The sequence below is a fragment of the Cupressus sempervirens genome, chromosome 8 (genome assembly GCF_028749045.1).
Source record: "Cupressus sempervirens isolate cs-2001-9-10 chromosome 8, ASM2874904v1, whole genome shotgun sequence".
In the NCBI taxonomy this organism is placed as follows: Eukaryota; Viridiplantae; Streptophyta; class Pinopsida; order Cupressales; family Cupressaceae; genus Cupressus; species Cupressus sempervirens.
Genome location: NC_143125.1, coordinates 372,441,883 through 372,459,933, shown reverse-complemented (window position 1 = coordinate 372,459,933; position 18,051 = coordinate 372,441,883). Strand labels below are relative to the sequence as shown.

The window sequence follows — 18,051 nt, the reverse complement described above, 5'->3', positions numbered from 1 at the left end:
AGGCAAATCCTCTCTAAGGATATTCATGCTTTACTAGATCTGACAATCTACAGTTCATATTAGTTATGATATCAAAGTTATATAGAATTAACACTCCCTCTTAACTTGATAATCATACTGAGAGATAACATATCTAGATTAACATGAATAAGCATAGATTGATACTCTATATCTATCTCAATCTTCTAAGCGTGTGGTATCATTGAAGACATGATACTATGTTATATTACCATACCTGTGATATGACTTATCACTTATACTTGTGATAACAGTATTGCATGGAATGCAATATACATGATAAAAGCCGAAGAATGAATAAATTCTTCCTTTATCCAAGTTGTGACTCATAGGTACTGGCAAGCCTACATCACAATATGATCCTCAGCTAAGATCTACCAGTTCACAGGATAAAATCCAGAGAATGATTAAATTCTTCCCTTACCCAAGTTGTGACTCATAGGCACAGAAATGTCTACATCACAATGTGATCTTGAACTCATCTAGATCTAATAATAGTTCTCTATTGTTCAATACATTATCTTAGAGATCATCATCTCTCATAATGTCTTTTATACAAGTGTTCATTATCTCAAAAATCGTCACCTCTTAGATAATGAATACAAATGGTGAAGCCCATAACAATCAATAGCCTGACAATAATAATTTTAACACAAAATTATTTTATTAATAATTTAAAGAATACAAATGTATTATAATTCAGCTATACCAAGTCCTTTTTTGAAGTGATCTATCTTCACGAGAGAGAGAGAGAGAGGTTTGGTAAGAATATTTGTTGTCTGATTTGCAGTGCAAATGAATTCTAACTTGACAGTTTTCCAGTCTACCATATCTCTTACATAATGGTAAGGAATTTCAATATGCTTGGACTTGTCATGAAAAATTGGATTCACAGAAAGCTTGATGGAACTCTGATTATCACAGTGAATAATAGTGGGATTCATAGGTTGACCAAATAATCCCAAAAGTAACTTTCTAAGCCAAACTGCTTGCCGAGAGGCCATCGCTGTTGCAATGTATTTGGCTTCTATGGAACTTTGTGCTACTGGAGACTGCTTTCTGCATATCCATGATATCATTGTTGAACCTAAACTAAAACAGCATCCCAAAGTGTTTTTCCTGTCACTAACACTTCCAACCCAATCTGAGTCTGTGAATCAAAGTAAGTCCAGCTAAACTTTCTCATATTTGAGGCCAAGATTAAGAGTGCCTTGTAAGTATCTCATAATGTGTTTGACTACAACTAGGTGAATCTCCTTTGGCTCACACATAAACTGACTTAAGGCATTAACAGCATAGCAACATCAAGTCTTGTACTTACCAAGTACATAAGGGACCCAATCATCTATCTATAAAGAGTAGAATCTATGGAAGGTGATTTTGTTGCTACTTCCTTCAGTTTGTGTAGCTAAGTCTCCATTGGAGAAGACATAGGTCTGCAGTTCCACATTCCAAATCTCTTCAAAATGTCTAATGTATATTTTCCTTGATTAAGTATGATGCTGTCAAAGTTCTGCCACACTTCCAGTCCTAAGAAGTAATGAAGGAGTCCTAAATCTTTCATATCAAATTCTTTGATTAGATCTTTCTTGCATTAATCTATAAGATGATCATCACATGTTATTAGTAAATCATCAATATATAGTATCAAAATTATCATATCATCTTTACTTCTTTTATAATAGAGATTTGGATTAGCTTCATTCTTAGAGAAACCTAAACTAGTGAGATATGTATCGATTCTTTCATACCATGCCTTGCGAACCTGTTTAAGCCCATAGAGAGCTTTCTTGACTCTACAAACAAAGATTTTAGAAACTACTAAGAGGTTTGCATACGGACTCGCAATCTAGTGGGCAAGGCAAGGCAATCATTGGAGTAATTGTCATGCAGACAAATTTCTCCAATTTCATAGATGATCTGACAGGAATGACTTCTAGTCAGCAGGATAGAATTTTCGAGCTTCAAAGGCTTGGCGGATGTGTGCACCTGGCCATGGAAAAATTCCAAGACCGGTTGGGCGCAATTAAGGATCTGGCCCGAGAGCATTCTTTTTTTCAAATCCTTCAGGTTGTTCCAAATATACATCTTCTGTAATCCTCCATTCAAAAATGTTGCTTTTACATCCAACTGATGTACTTTCCATCCCTTTAATAGTTAGGACTGCTCTTACAGAGGTGTATCTAGCAACTAGAGCAAAGGTTTCTTCATAATCGAATTCCTCCTCCTAAGAGAATCCTCTGGCTACGAATCTAGCCTTATATTTTTCAATGCTATCGTCAGGAGTATGTTTAATCATAAATATCCATTTAGAAGAAACAACAGATTTTCTTTCAACCCTTGGAACAATTTCCCAAACCTCATTCTTAATAATGGATTGGTATTCTTCCGTCATAGCATCCTTCCAAGCTATATGTTTAATAGCATCTGAAACATTGGTTGGTTCTGATTTAGATAAATCAATCGTGTTTGTTGCATAGCTAGAAAATCTTTTGGGTCTTTTGCTTTCTCTAAAGGTTCCAGATGGTGCAGCAAAGTCTTGACCTTCCTCTTCAGTTTTAATAGTCCAAAGTGGTCTTTTCTTAGGATTTTAAGTTTCCTCAATATTAAGATTTTGAATTTCACCTTCAATTTCGTCAATGTTTTCCCTCTGAAACTCAGATTCATGATTTTCTTCAGAACTAGGTATATGTGTAGGATCTTCTAAACTTAGGGCTCTTTTGAATGCTAAATCTTCTTCAAATATTACATCCCTACTAAGTTCAATGTTATTCTGACCAGGTATGTAAACTCTATATGCTTTAAATGTTTCACTATACCTGACAAATATACCTTTCCTCCCAGAGGGTTCTAACTTAGTTCTCTTTTCTTTTGGAACATGTATGTATACTGGGGACCCAAATATCCTAAGATGACTTATATTTGGTTTGACCTTAGAAGAGACTTCTTCAGGAGTTTTATCTCTACGGTGAGAGTGAGGACTTTTGTTTTGAATATAGAAAAGTACATGAGGCTCCACACCAAAGATAATATTCTAAATTTTGATCAAATATTATAGGTCTTGTTGCTTCTATAATTGTTCTATTCTTCCTTTCTGCTACCCCGTTTTGTTGTCGGTTATAAGGAACAGTATACTCCCTCTTAATTACTGCTTCTTTACAAAAAAATTAAAACAAATCTGAAGTATATTCCCCTCCATCATCAATCCTAAGAGTTTCAATTTTAAGTCCTGATGGGTTTTCATTTAAGGATTTGAATTCTTTAAATCTCTTAAGGATTTCTTTTGATTCTTTACATTTTAAGAAGTAAATCCATGCTTTCCTAGAGAAATCATCTATAAAAAGTATATAGTACCAAAGTCCTCTAAGAGAAGCAATAGACATAGGTCCACATAAATCTGAGTGGACTAATTCTAAAACATTGTTAGTTTTTCTAGTGCTATCTTGAAATGGACTTTTGGCTTTCTTACCTAGAGCGCATCCGTTCCATATGCTCGAATGATCTTTATTCAACTTAGGTAAATCAGTAACTATTTTTCCCATAGTCGATAAGGCTTTGAAGTTTAGATGTCCTAACCTTCTATGCCACATTTCATTTATATCAGCAGCTTCATAAATTAAGGCTTGAATAGGTTCTATATTTAATTCATACAAGTATCCCTTCCTTTGACCAATCAACTTTGATTTCTTAAATGAAGAGTTCTTAGACTAGGGCATCACTTTACCGTCCATGAATGCAACCTTATGTCCATCATCTTCAAGTGTTGTAACAGAAATTGGATTCCTCTTGATTCCTGATACATAAAGTACTCTTTTGAGATGAAGAGAAATACCGGACTTCAGTTTTAAGGTGCAGTTGTCATTTCCTTTGACAGAATGAGTGGAATTATCACCTATGGTAACTTCATGATTAACTTCTTCTGATATTGAGTCTAATACTTCTTTGTATCCTATAATGTGTCGAGATGATCCACTATCAATTACCCATGCTTTGCTTGATACTTCATTTGATAGCGCTGAATATAATACACATTTCTCAGAATCATAGGTTTCCCCCTTCGTAGTAACATTTGTACAGCTTAGTTGCTGCTTTGTATTCTCAGGGTAATTAGATTTATAGTGTCCAAATTTTTCACATTTGAAGCATTTTATTTTGAATAAATCTCTCTTAGGTTTGTCAGTTTTTTGATTACCCTTCTTCTTCTTAAATTGCTTCTTCTTACCTTTATAGGAATTTGTGTTGAGGACATGAAGTTCTTCATCTTAAGTTTCTAATTTCCCTCCTTTCTTGAGTTGCCCAGATTCTTCTTGAAGGCAATCTCCTTTAAGTCTATTTAAGTCTAGAACTTTGTCTCTAGCACTTACTCCTTGTGAGAATGTTTCCCATGAATCTGGTAACACATCTATAGCCATAAGTGATAGCTCTTTGTCTTCAATTATGGTCCCTATACTTGCAAGTTCATTTCTTAGACTAGCCACCCTTAGGAAGTATGAATTCATAGATTCTCTCTTCTTTATTTTTATATGATTTAGTTGTCTTTTAGTGCAAGGGTTCTAGTTGCATTGTTAACCTCATATGTATTTAATAATGCACTCATCATATTAAATGTTGTATGATGTTTCATTAGCATAGCCACTATTTCATTTTTAACTCCGTCTAATATAATTTGCATGGCTTTCATGTTTCCTTTAGTCCAAATAGTTTTATGAGGATCAGCATTAGATTGCTTGGATTCCTATCAAACCTATCTTCGGGTCTGATTGCACTAGCCATTTGAAGGTAGAAGGATGTTGCTAGATATTTAAATATGATTGTCAATTTGCAGAGCCTAGGTTCTGATAAAGCACTAAATTTTCCAAAATTTAAGGTCCCGAATACTATGGCAGAGGAAGAATCTTTAGATCCTACCCACTACTTATATTCAAACAATATGCTTCAAAGTATTAAAATTCATGTGCAGGACAGTTGTAGGTGGTTCACAAAGATTTGAAAAAAGAATGAATAGACAATGATCCATTAATCAGGAGAGTAGTACAAAAGTTAAAGAAAATGAGCTGCTGTGGAGTATTTAAAAACATGGTTGCAGGTCTGTAGTATAGAAAGTGTTAAGGTTCTGCTATCACAGAGACACCCTATGGTTATAGAGAAATAATTTTCTCAGCCCTCTATTATTCTTCTTGATCCCATTTACATGCAGTTCGACATTTCTTGGGATAACCATGAAATACACTGGTAGTGCACTATGAACCTGATAAACTAAACTCTGAAATGGATTAAGGCATGCTATAATATATCCAGAGAATAGATTTGTTTGAACTTGAAGACTACAATCAGGAACAACATATTTCTAACACAGCAGTGCAAAGGAATCAAATAAGTATATGCGAAGAAGCATCAAGCCAATCTTATTTATGATACATGCAGATAAAGAGGCAATACTTATACAAGTTGCAATAGTGGAATCCAAAGGTGGGAAGTAAATGCAGAAACAAAGAATCAATTTATTTATGGCACAACGATTAAAACAGTGATTAAGAAACAAATGACATATCATATTCAGTGCCAGAAAATCAGAGTGTGTATAAATTTGAGAAATTTGTTTCAGATTATGCAAGTATGAATATGCCAATCTTAGGGGTCTTTGCTGGAAAACCATTACATGGTGGCATACAACTCTACAACCCCAAATACTGGCAAAGGTAGGGAGAGACGATATTGCCGGCTGTATAAAAAGCAGAGCATCTACGGAAATTATTTGCTCATGGATTCAATAAAATTAAAGCACCTTTCAGAGACAACTGACAACCATAGAGGCCACTGAAAAAAGATGAATTTCTGGCACACAGAGAACGCACTGAGTGAGTCATTGTTGAAGGATTAAACAAGGAGGCATTACCAGCCAAATCGGGTGTCTGGACCAAGTGTCGGCAGCCAAGAAATGGGAATCAAATTACTCTTGTCCTGAGGGCAGAGTGCTATTGTCTCAAGTATTTGTTAGAGTGAACAACCAATATCACGGAAATAGATATCTAATAATACTCTTTGTTATTACAGCTTCATGACATTCACGGAAAAGAGAAGGATAAGCTGAGCGCACTTGACTCTTCTGACACATGGAGATGTTGTTGGTGTGAGCAGAAACAGGGAGTCGGGTGAAACCATTGGTGATGCGGGATATACAGGTTCACGACAATGCAGGAAAGGAGTTCACGATGAGAAAAATATGTGTATCAAAGGAGACAAAAGATAAGAGATTGGAAAGATCTTCGCCAAAAAATTTACGTAGGAGAATGGAGCCTAGAGGATCTTACAGAGGAAATACATATGTAGCTCAAACCTTGATGAAGGACCAGAATGATATTCTAAGAATGATGAAATTTTGTGGCAAAAAAAATCTAGGTGAAATAATTACAAGGGTATCACAACACTAACTGCTTTCATATTTTGACAAACATAATGAAGCAATCTATTAAGATTGCTCATATAAAACTCCCTATTGTTAAACAATGAATGACTTGAAATCCATAAGGAAAGATAGATCATGTTTTTTAATGTATTGTTAGCCATAACCCCTAGGGAAGATTTGGAAGCTCAACAATAACTACTTTGAAATGTCCCTCCCGCAGACACAAAGGAGCAGAATGATCAGTTATTAGAGCCCTTCACCTTGTTAGAAATTAATACTACCCGACTCGCAAGGTCCGATGAAAGCTCTTGGCCTTTATGGGTTCCAGAGTGATTTGTTCCAAAAGTTAAGAGATTTGATCAAGGAAAAAGTTTGGCTAGCAGTTGATGAATGTAAATTGAATTGGTCAATGTTGAAGGGGTGCAGTTCCAGATTTTTACTCTCATTCCAAACAGCAAAAGTCCAAGATATTTTGATGAGTTTAAACTGACTGCCCACTACGGTGCAATTTATAAAATAGTCACTATGGTAATGGCTGTCAGATTTAAGAAATATCTGAACTGGATTATTCCGAGTAAGGTGGCTCTCTAAATAAGAGGCAAAACCTTGATGGTTCAACTATTGCACATGAAGCTGTACAAAACACTTAACACAAGGAGGGGACGATTTTGAAGTTGGGCATGTTGATTAAGGCGTTTAATAGCACATGTTGGGAATTCCACATTCAAGCAATGTAGATATTTGGATTCAAGGGTGAGTGGACTGGATGGTTTTACAGTTTCATATCTCTATCATCCTCTATATGGATCAATGCAGCCAGTAGAAAGGAATGGGTTAATTTCATGGTGTGCGGTAAAGAGAACAATTGACTATTTTTTAGTTTGTAGGAATCCCTTTCTAAGTGAACAGTTTTGACTCTGAAGAGAGAGAATTCACTTGTTTGGGATAGGAAAACCAATCGCAGCATCTTTATTAGCAGAGCATACCATCAGTTGACCAACATGGAAAGAGTGGAGAGGACTTTCCCTATGGCCAACATTCAGTAGGGGATGGATCTACCTGATGCTTATGTTTTTCTCTAGATAGCTATCAATAGAAGGGCCATTAGTTGAGATAGATTGAAAACAAATAGGGAGGGTTAATCCTTCAAGATGTATATTACATGAAAAGACATATGAGACCAATATTCACCCCTTTGTTCATTATGAATTCCCCATTCAATTGTCCCATTTGTTTCTTTGAAGGTGAGAGATCAAGTGGTGCACCTTGACTCAATATTCACAACCTTATATTAGGACGGAACATGAGAATCGGTAAGGGTCTGAAGAAGATTGGGCATTTTCTCTATAGTTCTAATGATTTGGGAGGTCTTGTTTGAAAGGAATCATGGGATATTTCAAAACAGAGAATTATCATTGGAAATAGTTTGGGATTCGTCAAAGAGTTGGGAACTACAATGGGGAGGAATACAATATTAAGATTTTGGAGAAAGCTCGCATGGAAAATGACAAAGACTCCAACGGTTAGATAGAGCTTCTAAGAGCACTGGCAAGAAACAAAAGGAAATCAATTGGAGTTGTTTGACTCTCGAGTGGGTCAGGTGCAAGCAAAACAATGCCACCAAAAAAATCTTGGTGAAATTAGAATGTAGATTTGTTTTCAAGGATAAGGAGGACCGGGCCTCTTTGTATCATCTCCTTTGATTTTGGAAAAAGATGAATAAAAAGGCAAAAGCAAGGAAAGTAATGTGGGGGTTGAAGGTAACAAACCATAGAGATGGGGATCAAAGTCCAAGTTGAGCATGATATAAAGTTGGTCATTGGTCTTAGGAAGGGAGGGGGTTGTAATAATCTTCTTATTAAGTGTACCTACTTTTTCTAAGGCAAAAATGGTTATTGACACAATTGAAGATATCACCCTCACTCGTATATAAAACAATGAGATTGCTGTGCCAAAATGGCTTGCCAACAAAGAAATCAATATGAAAGAGAGGGACAGTAGGTTGTCAAAGTTATCGAGAGAAATTTCCTAAAGAAGCCTCTAATTTTTATATGCATAGATATTCAAAAGCCTTTGCCCAACATTAAATAGGTGAGGTTGAGTGCAGCCCCGTGCGATAGTGTGAAAAGGATCCTGTATTGACTAAAGATATCATGATGAAACAAGAGACAGTTTAACCCTTGCTAAAGATATCAATGGTAGTACTAAGATATTTCTTATAATTTGATTAATTTTCTCAATGGCTATAGATAGATGGCATCCTCAATCAATTAAAGATTTGCGAAGGTGGGAATGATGGACAATCTAAAGGGTGGGGAGACTACTTTGGCAAGGGTGTTTGGTGAAGAGATGATTATGGATTTCATAAGTTTTGTAGAGACGTAATTAGAGCATCCATAGTTGCAGCATTTAGTAGTCAAGATATGGGAGTTGGCAAAACACATTGATGGTGTGTTATGCACGAAGATTAGCTTTGTCATCATGAATATGCTTTTGAACCTGTATCACACAAAAGGGCAACAAAATGTTTTAAATGTTGCACCCACATTGAGTTGTGCCTCTATGTTTTTCACCACGATTGAATCTATTTACTACATGAAGACATTGAAGATGTTTTGCACCATGCAAAGCTCTATTTCACTAGCACTTTTCACCACTTTTAAACACTAAAAAGAGGAGTCAACAATGTTTGCAAAGGCAATTGGAGAGATAACAAAAGGAATGGAGGTGAGGCATCTCACAAACACCTTCCTAGCCCTCACAAATTGTTTTGATGATGACTATGATAAAGTTGTTGAGATGTAGCCACCTACCTAGCAATGTTTCCTATGGTACAAAATGTAGCAATATTGTCATGCCCCATCAAGATTACATCCATCCTATAATAAACTCAGCCATAAACACACTCATCATCACTAAATGAACTCATTAAAGTGCCTTAATCCGTATGAAATCACAATTTTCTGATCAGACTGAGAATATCAATGAGGGAGAGGGTGATCATTATATAAAGCAGCGACTTCATGAAGAATTTCAAAGTCTTCGACCAACGATCAAAGTATACACCTTTGGTATGTGATAATGACTACATCTTATATGATATAATGACAGGCTTGTGATCCAGATTATATAACAGCAATCCATCATGGAATGGTTAACTATCTAAGAAACAATCATCACCAAGGAAACAGTTACTTGGGTGGCAATAATAATCAATAGTCGCGCAAAAGATAGCAGTACATGTCATTGAAGAATAAAATTTACATGTAAAGGCAGCATCAACATTATACTCATTATCTTAAAAAAAATCTTGAAACAGCACAAGTGTTTAAGGCTGCGATAACAACATAATTATAACTCGATGAAATATGTTTTGACTTTTCTGTTTAACTCTTCAATATTTTATTTCATAGGAGTCTTGGTGGACAAATTGGGATAGATATACCCCATATCTTCAGGATTCACCACCTGCTTCTTATGCCAACCTTGTAGTAAATCCAGTTGTGAGTGCAATTGGAGCTTGTTTGTAAAGACCCAAACCAGTATGATATTGTCCTGAAATCCAATTTTCTCTGTTTCCCCTTTATATTATAGTGAACCTCAGAGTATGAACCCAGTTAACGAATACCCAACAATGTGAATGACAAATAATATTCCAGATAGGTACTTGTTAGGACTCATTAATTAGCACATTCAGAAAATAACCCGCATGCAGATGAAAATACGAGCAGCAAAGTAAACCCGAACTTTGCCAATAAAATTTGTCTTCAAAATGATATTAAAGATTCAAGCATAAGAGAATACATCACAATTCAAAAGCATTAAACCAACAACCTCACAACAATCTGGTAGTATGTTTTGCCTTATACAGAAACAATATAATAACCAGCAACTTCCAAACAAATCTCAAGACGTTATTATATTATACTACAGCAATACAATAACCTGCAACTATAAATCCAATCTTAAACACAGTTCTACAGTCAGATTGGAAAACTAAAGAAAAGAACCTGTAAGCGCAACCGAGACACCTGAAGTGATATCTCCCCTGACAATGGGTTTTCGTCCACTGCCTGCCGGCACGAGGGGCTATGTCCTCACATTGGCTGAAAGCTAAAGCTTTCTGAAAACTCTCACAAGAGAAAACTAGAAATCTGAATAGTAAATCAAGCATCCCAAAGGATAGAGCCTCTTCTCCTTTTATTCTCGCAACGATGACCCTTCGACTTCTTTTCTAGGTTTCATCTTATCTCTCTACGTCCTCTTTTGCCCACTTGGAATATTAATTTGACTTTTAATTAATGAAGTTTCAGCTCTCATAGTCAATTTTAATATTATGGTGATGACCCCCCTTAAAATTTCTAATGTCCCCAGAAAAGGGACATTACATTGTTTGAGGTTGTCCATACAAAAAAGAGGAATAAATTAGCTTAGAGCACCTCAATAACCTTGTCTTTGTATAATACAATCTTTGGCTATGCACAAGAAAGGTAGAGAAGTATTAGGTGATCGCATTGATTTGGATGAAATGGATCCTTCCACTGATTGGACAAGGCGGGAAAAGTAGTTTCCATTGTTTACGAGGATGAGATCTATGATTTGGAGAGGCAGGCATTAGAGGTGAGAGCATTGGTATTGTCATTTGATGACATTGAGACAAACGGGAAGTTATTGCGACCAGCATATACATCCAAGATGGAAATCAAACCATAACCTTTCATGTCGAGCATACAAAGGAGACATAGTAGACTTCTAGGACTAGATCCTCTAGTTCTACCTCTCCCCTAGTTTTCACTAGAGCAAGGAAGAGCAAGATATAAAATGTTTTAATGTAATACTTACTTTCAGTTCCACCAAAACAATTTGCAACTTTCTTTTCATTTCAGACTATCGACCATCAACATTCCACGTGACAATGTCATTTTGCTTCTTTTATGTACTCATTTATTGACTCATCGGATGCATCTCCTTATTGAACTTTGCTATAAAAGTGTTTCTAATGAAGTTTCAGAAATTTTTAAAACCATCGAGCTTTTTGCGGAGTTTTTTGCTAAGTTTTTTGTCATATTTTTGCCAAGACATTTTTTGGGCTTGCCAAGTGTCTACCTAGTCCAAGTTTTTCAAAATTGGCTACAGCCCACAATGCTCTTCTATGACTTACATTCTGCAATCATATCTCATGTTTATGATAGGAAAAAGAGTGGGTTTGCCTTCAGGTTTCAACTTTTAGTGTGAAAAACAACCACATCCTCTATTTCCCTGCATTCTCTAACACAACTCATCTACATTTATTAATTGTTCTATAAACGGTTGTTTCTCTTTAGAAGAGTGCAATGACCAAAGAATTAGCAGCCAAGCATCCTCCATTACAACATCAGCTCTTCTATATCCACCACCAACAGATACAACTTGCTTCCAAATACTGCATACGCCACTAAAGAGAATTGTTGCTTGTCCAACCATTTTAGCATGTAATCTCTGATACCATCACCACCACAAGGAAAGCCTCAAGCAACATCAGTAAACCCATAGTAATCATAGGCTTTCCAATGATATCCTTTAAATATGGGAAAAGAGGTTAAGAAAGTAAGAAGGCCACACTAGTTTAGAAACTTAAACTAGATATTCCTCCACCATACTATATCCTTGATTGTGTTGAGAATAACATAATGCATTATTCACCTTGTGATGCTCCAGTTTAATCGCATTGCAGTAAAAATGTTAAATGCATGCCACTCAATTCATCTCGCATTCATCCTATCATGAAGTAGGCAAGTGATATATATAGCTCAATGGACACTATAAGCTATGCCAATTAGAAAAGAGGTGAGAGGGTGTAAAGTCCAAAATCGTATAGTTACATATGCTAGTTATTCCCCCCCACACAAACATATGCTTCATCGTGTTGAGAATAATATAAATAATTGCTCACCTTATATTATTCCATTTTAATTCCATTACAATTAAAAGCATGATTTCATGACGATGGTAGAGGAGAGTTGATGATTCCGGTTCAAATTAGTGGCTCCCCATGATTTGACCCAAACAATCCACCCCACAACAAGCTTCTAATAGCTACCACGAGACCAGCATGGAGGAATATTTGGGAGTATGTCGAGACAAATCCTCTTTCATTTCATCCTACTCAATTGTGTCTGGGTACTTCGCATCTGAACACCATTGAAATAAAGATAGAAGAGACAGCGATGCACCAAGTAGAAGAAGATCATGTACATGCCTTTCTTTTGGAGGTAGGGATTCTCTTCATAAAGACAAGGTCTCTAATCATAGGCTTCAGAAAACAATTAGTATTGCAATAGTTAAGTCCTGATTCTAGTTAGAAGTTTGTTGGTCCCACTAATATTGAGAATAATGGCAATGTCCAATCTTAGGCTTCTTTTATTACAAGCTTCTATTCCACATTATAAGCCATAGCATTGCAGATTGTGCATAAATGGGTAAAGCATGGTGTTGGGTGCTAGTTTTGAAACCATTTATACTATAGCGTTGTCTAGACATCAAGTTTGAGGTATTAAAGGCGGAGGGTGATGTCAATCAATCATTATATGGAGGATTTGTGTGCTTTTTCCCAAGATCTGCATTTGGTGATGATACACATGATTGTTTTCTCACAAAGATAGTATTAGATAAGATAATTTATTAATGTTCAACAAGAGACCCCCAAAAGGGTCCAAGGGACTGAAAGTTACAACTAAGAGACAGCCAGCAACAGGAACACCGAATGGTGTGCAAGGAAAGAACAAGCAACAAAGAGACACCACTAGGGGGTCGAAAGCAGAGAGGAGAATAAGGACAACCAACTAAGAGCTCCTCGGCATTGAGATGTTCCCCAAAATTAAAGGGTAACCACTGGGGTGAGAGGGGGTCCGTGACCGTCTCTAAGAACTACTGGAAGTTGACAGTTGTCGTCGTGGTGTGTGATCTCTACAAGGTCTCATAGACCTGGTATGAACTGAAGTAGATGGGCCCAATGAATGCTCGGTGCCTCTAGTGAAGTTGATTGGCATGAAGGAGGTGATGAGCTCATCTGAACCATGTCTAGAGGAAGACAAAGCTGAAAGGTGTGATCATGAAGGCATGTAGCCTCATGGAGATAGAGCACCAGACACCATTGATCTAGTGGTCGATATGAATGTAAAGCCAATGGGAACCCACTCTAAAGGAGCCCAGTGGAATACACAAGGCATGAGTCAAGCACTGTTCGACTTAAGAGGGACACACAATAATCCCATCCTGAATGTCAATGTAGTGCTTAGTATAAAAGGTAATCCTCGGACGAGACCCCCTAGGGGGTTAATCCAAGTCATATGAATATAACTCCTATAGATGTCTTACCTGATGTGCTCGTTCAACTTTTTCTCAGTAGGGAGGAGATAAAGAGATAAGAAAGCTTCAAATGGGGAAATGAAGGGACCTGGAAGAGAAGGTGGTGTGGTGGAAGTGCTTACAATCCTTGTCGAATGATTGGTTCAAAGGGCAAGATCTCAAGCACTCGAGGCTGCAAGAGAAAGAAATGGTGTAGTGAAGGAGAGGACAACTAACTCCTAGATCATAGTAGCAAGGTGGTCAAACATGGTAGAAGCACAACAAGTTTCAATGAAGTGGGAGTGAGGATAGGACAATCTAAGGTGGCAGGTGAAAAGGTCATGGTCAGCATCTGTGAACGAAAAGAGTGTGCAAGCGAGAAGTGGTACTAGGGAGGTGGGGAGGAGCGAGGGTTGGGGAGGCACTGAAGGTGATGTAAAGACAGGAGCGATCGACCAAGGGGAGACAGGATATGGCGAAGCAACTAATGAAGATGATGGAGTGCAAGAAATGGTGTATTCCACCATGCTCATAGCCCCACAATAGCACCAACAAAGTGAAGAGACCTAAGCCAAGAAAGCAGGAGAGCCTGTTCAAGGGGGCACCACTGTCGTTAGAGGATCGTTGTAGACCCAGAGTACCCAAATTTGACTCAAGTATAGACAAAATTCATCACCCAATCATGGAGGGGGGTCTAAAGGTCTCTAGTGCAAGCATTGAAGCCCCCCAAAATGATGATGTCACCCATAGCTGAGAACTTGCTAATACAATCATGTGTCTTCCCATAGGGATCCTCTTCCTTTGCACTGTGGATAGCATAAGACGAAGTGGCCAGCAGAAAATAGCAGACTGTAATGAAGATGCTCTTGGCAAATGAATCCCTCAACCCAATACGAATTCACAAGAATCTAGCAAAATTATTTGAGTATGCAATAAAAGTAGCATCGAAAAGGTGGTCCAAAGAAGGCAAGCAACACAACCAGATCTCCTGACCCCACCAGAAAACCTGAAAATCTAACAAAATTGTCTAAGTATGTAATAAAAGTAGCGTCGAAAGGTGATCCCTGACAAGGCAAGCAACTCAACCAGACCTCCGGACCCCACCAAAAAACCCGACAATCTAGCAAAATTGTCTGAGTATGCAATAAAAGTAGCGTCGAAAAGGTGATCCCTAACAAGCCAACCAACCTAACCAAACCTCTTGACCCCATCAGAAAACTTGACCTCGTCCTTGAAATTATACAACCACTGAAAATTTAAGATACCGGGAAGAGGATGGATAGGACTCTCAAGACTCTCGTTAACCAAAAACGATGTCAATGGAACCAATGGGATCCTGAAGAAGAATCGACAACAACCATTAGGTACCATTGTCATTCTAGTAGTTAACATGCAGGGAACTGTGAGGTGTCACCCATATGCCCAACTACCTCCGCAAGCGTCATTTGGCCACTAATGTTGTCCTCAACTCCCTACCAGGAGGTGAATTAACAATGCCAGCCTTAAGATTCCTAATGATGGCCCACTTAACATTTTGTCTAGCCTTAGCAACTAAATCTTGTGAATGCTTTAACTCTATCACCTGTGATTTAGTGAGATCCTCATCAAGGTAGACTTTAGTGGGAAGAGGAAAGGGCTTCCTCCTCGCCCTAAGAATTCACAGACGATTGGGGAAGTGAGAAACCATCATGCCCAATTCATGCTCTAACAATTCTAATATCTATAATATACCGTTGATCACTAAGAAAGGAGTAGCTTGTAGGAAGAGGATTGTCAGAGAACGGAGGAAGGCCCCAAACTTGTAGGTTGAATTCGCAAGCCTATCTAACACACTCATCTTCCATTCTAGCATGGACAAGATCCTCAACCCCCAAGAGTGGCATAGAGCTGGAATTGTCACAAACAGAGGCCCTCGATTTCAACTATTGGTCAGTTGCAGATGCAAGGGAGAATTACTTGCTAACTATCTCAGTCGGTCTTTAATTTACTGAACCTATTATTCACTAGTGTACCAGCTACCAAAGGTCGACAGAAACACAACTTAGTGTGGAAGAAAAATTGACAATGGTGGACAATGAGTGAACTATTTCTTTCAGCAATATATTCTCGTTTTCAAGCTTGGCCATGTGCTCCAAAAGCCTCTGGCAGCTAACTAGCATGGACAGGAGGTTCATTTCACTACCCACTGCAGAATAGGAGAGCATAGGAACAAAAACACAGTATCAAATGAGCTCCACAACTATAGAAACCAAACTTCCCCAGACCCGTGAGTAAGTAGATGAAGAGTTGTAGGAACTAATCAAGTAAGCAAAACAATTTATAACGCACGAATGTAGCAGTCCCCGTGGAATGCATAGGAACAAGGAGAACCCGATAACAAAGGAGATGTAAAGCCTAGCAAAAAGAACACCCAACGATCACCAAACAACCACCTACAAAAGCACACTGAAAGGTACAAACAACAACCAAAGTAGGAATAGGAAGCACTCAGATCTAAGCAACCAAGCATAAAAAAGTGTGAGTGACAAGGCAAACCTAATGCTTGCAAACAAACATGCCCAAGCCAATCAAGAGAGCAACGCAGCAATACACATGCCTGGGACCACACGCAGAGAACACAAGAAAGGATGGAATGAAAATACAATCTGTTGTGGAAAGAAACGCCAAGCACAGTAAAAACAGGTGGGCACAAAAGGAAGAAGCAACTGTCAACAACATGAACGAGCACGAGTTGAGGAATGGATGCACAAAAGCACGAAAGCTCGACAACAAGAGATAAGCGATAACAAAACTAATGGCAAGCACGTGAGACAACGAGAAGACCAAAGCATGACACATCATAGACAAACATAGTCGTGAGCAATAGCCAAGACGCGCGTCAATAGGAATATGAACGATGGCAATGATCAGCCACCGTCATTGCATGGCGAAAGCAACGCAGTTGCAGAGGCTGATTGGACGCGGGAGTCATCACAAGTAAATAATAGAATAGTCCTTGATTTTACCTGTGCTAAGCTCTGGGTTTGCTTGCCTATGTTGTGTTGTCTTGGACTATGCAACATACTAAAATGATCCATGGCTTGAAGCTTGAAGGGTCCATAGGAACTAAAAAGAATATTCGGCTACACTAGAAAAGTTTTGTGAGAAGAACACCCCACTATTTGAAAATTAACACTAAGCTCAACCCATCGGGAATGGAGATGAGGTTTCAAGAACAACAGGAACTTTCCTAAATTTTGGGGGCATTAATGGAATGGCTGACAAATGGCTAAAAAAAAGATAATTTAATATATATACACATAGACAAGATGTACAAACTTATTTATAGAAATGAGAACACAATTAATAATTGACGAATTCGTAGTTCACAAAATCAGACTCAAAGAATACTCGGCAAGCCCAAAATTCTAATCTTAAATTACAAAATTGACATCTCAAAAGAGAAAATACACGATTTGAAGTAAAAAGATGAGAAAAATACAGATTAACCAGCTTTTTACCTGCATCAACAATTTTATCCATATTGTTTTGTCTCTAAAACACAAGAGTTTGCTTGTGAAAACTCGCTAGTAAAAAAAGTAGAAAGCTCAGCAACTTGGAGAGTACTCGGAGACTTTGCAAACTATGCATGAATCAATATCAATTTTTTTATCATAAATGCTAATGAGAATTTGAAATGGTATATAATTGGAGTTGGCTTAGAAAACCAAAAGTAAATGAGATTCACCTCATTGAGGTTAATAACCGAAAAACTCAGGAAGGAAAATTCGCTTTCAAGTGGCAAGCACAAAACAAACTTTATCTCTTTAATCTAGGAGGGTCTAGGGGCGACAAATGGTAGGGCTGAGAGGTGAAGCCCCTGCTTAGAGACCACAATGGCCTCCATAGTGCATGTCATTTGCCGCCTCCTTTCTTACCAAAGAAAATGATGAAAATAGAAAAGTGATTGAGGAATGGGAATTCTATGAATGAGATTAGAAAATCATGTACCTTGTGGGCCCTAATGAGGATTAGGCTTTTCTTTTAATTTGTGCTTTAGAAGCCTTAAATTAAATGGCCATAGGGAATGTCTTGATCTCCAAAGACATCAAAGGAACTGCTGGTTATCCCATGTAGTTCCACAAAAAGGGAGATGTCCTAGGAAAATTGACCAACTTTGAGATGTCCCAGGGATATCAAAATTAAAAAATTGAGATGGAAAGGGAGCATCTTATTCCCATCCCTGGAACATCTACAGAAGGGCAGGCATTTGAAAAGCCCCAGATACATGTCACTCAGTAAACTACTATAAACCATAAAGC

At 37.7% G+C, this 18,051-nt stretch overlaps 1 protein-coding gene across 2 annotated transcripts in view; it reads right to left on the bottom strand.

The window, feature by feature from the left end:
• LOC149542860 (sister chromatid cohesion protein PDS5 homolog A-like) overlaps positions 1–18,051 on the bottom strand; it is a 241,998-nt gene that overhangs the window by 142,331 nt on the left and 81,616 nt on the right. The window lies entirely within an intron of this gene.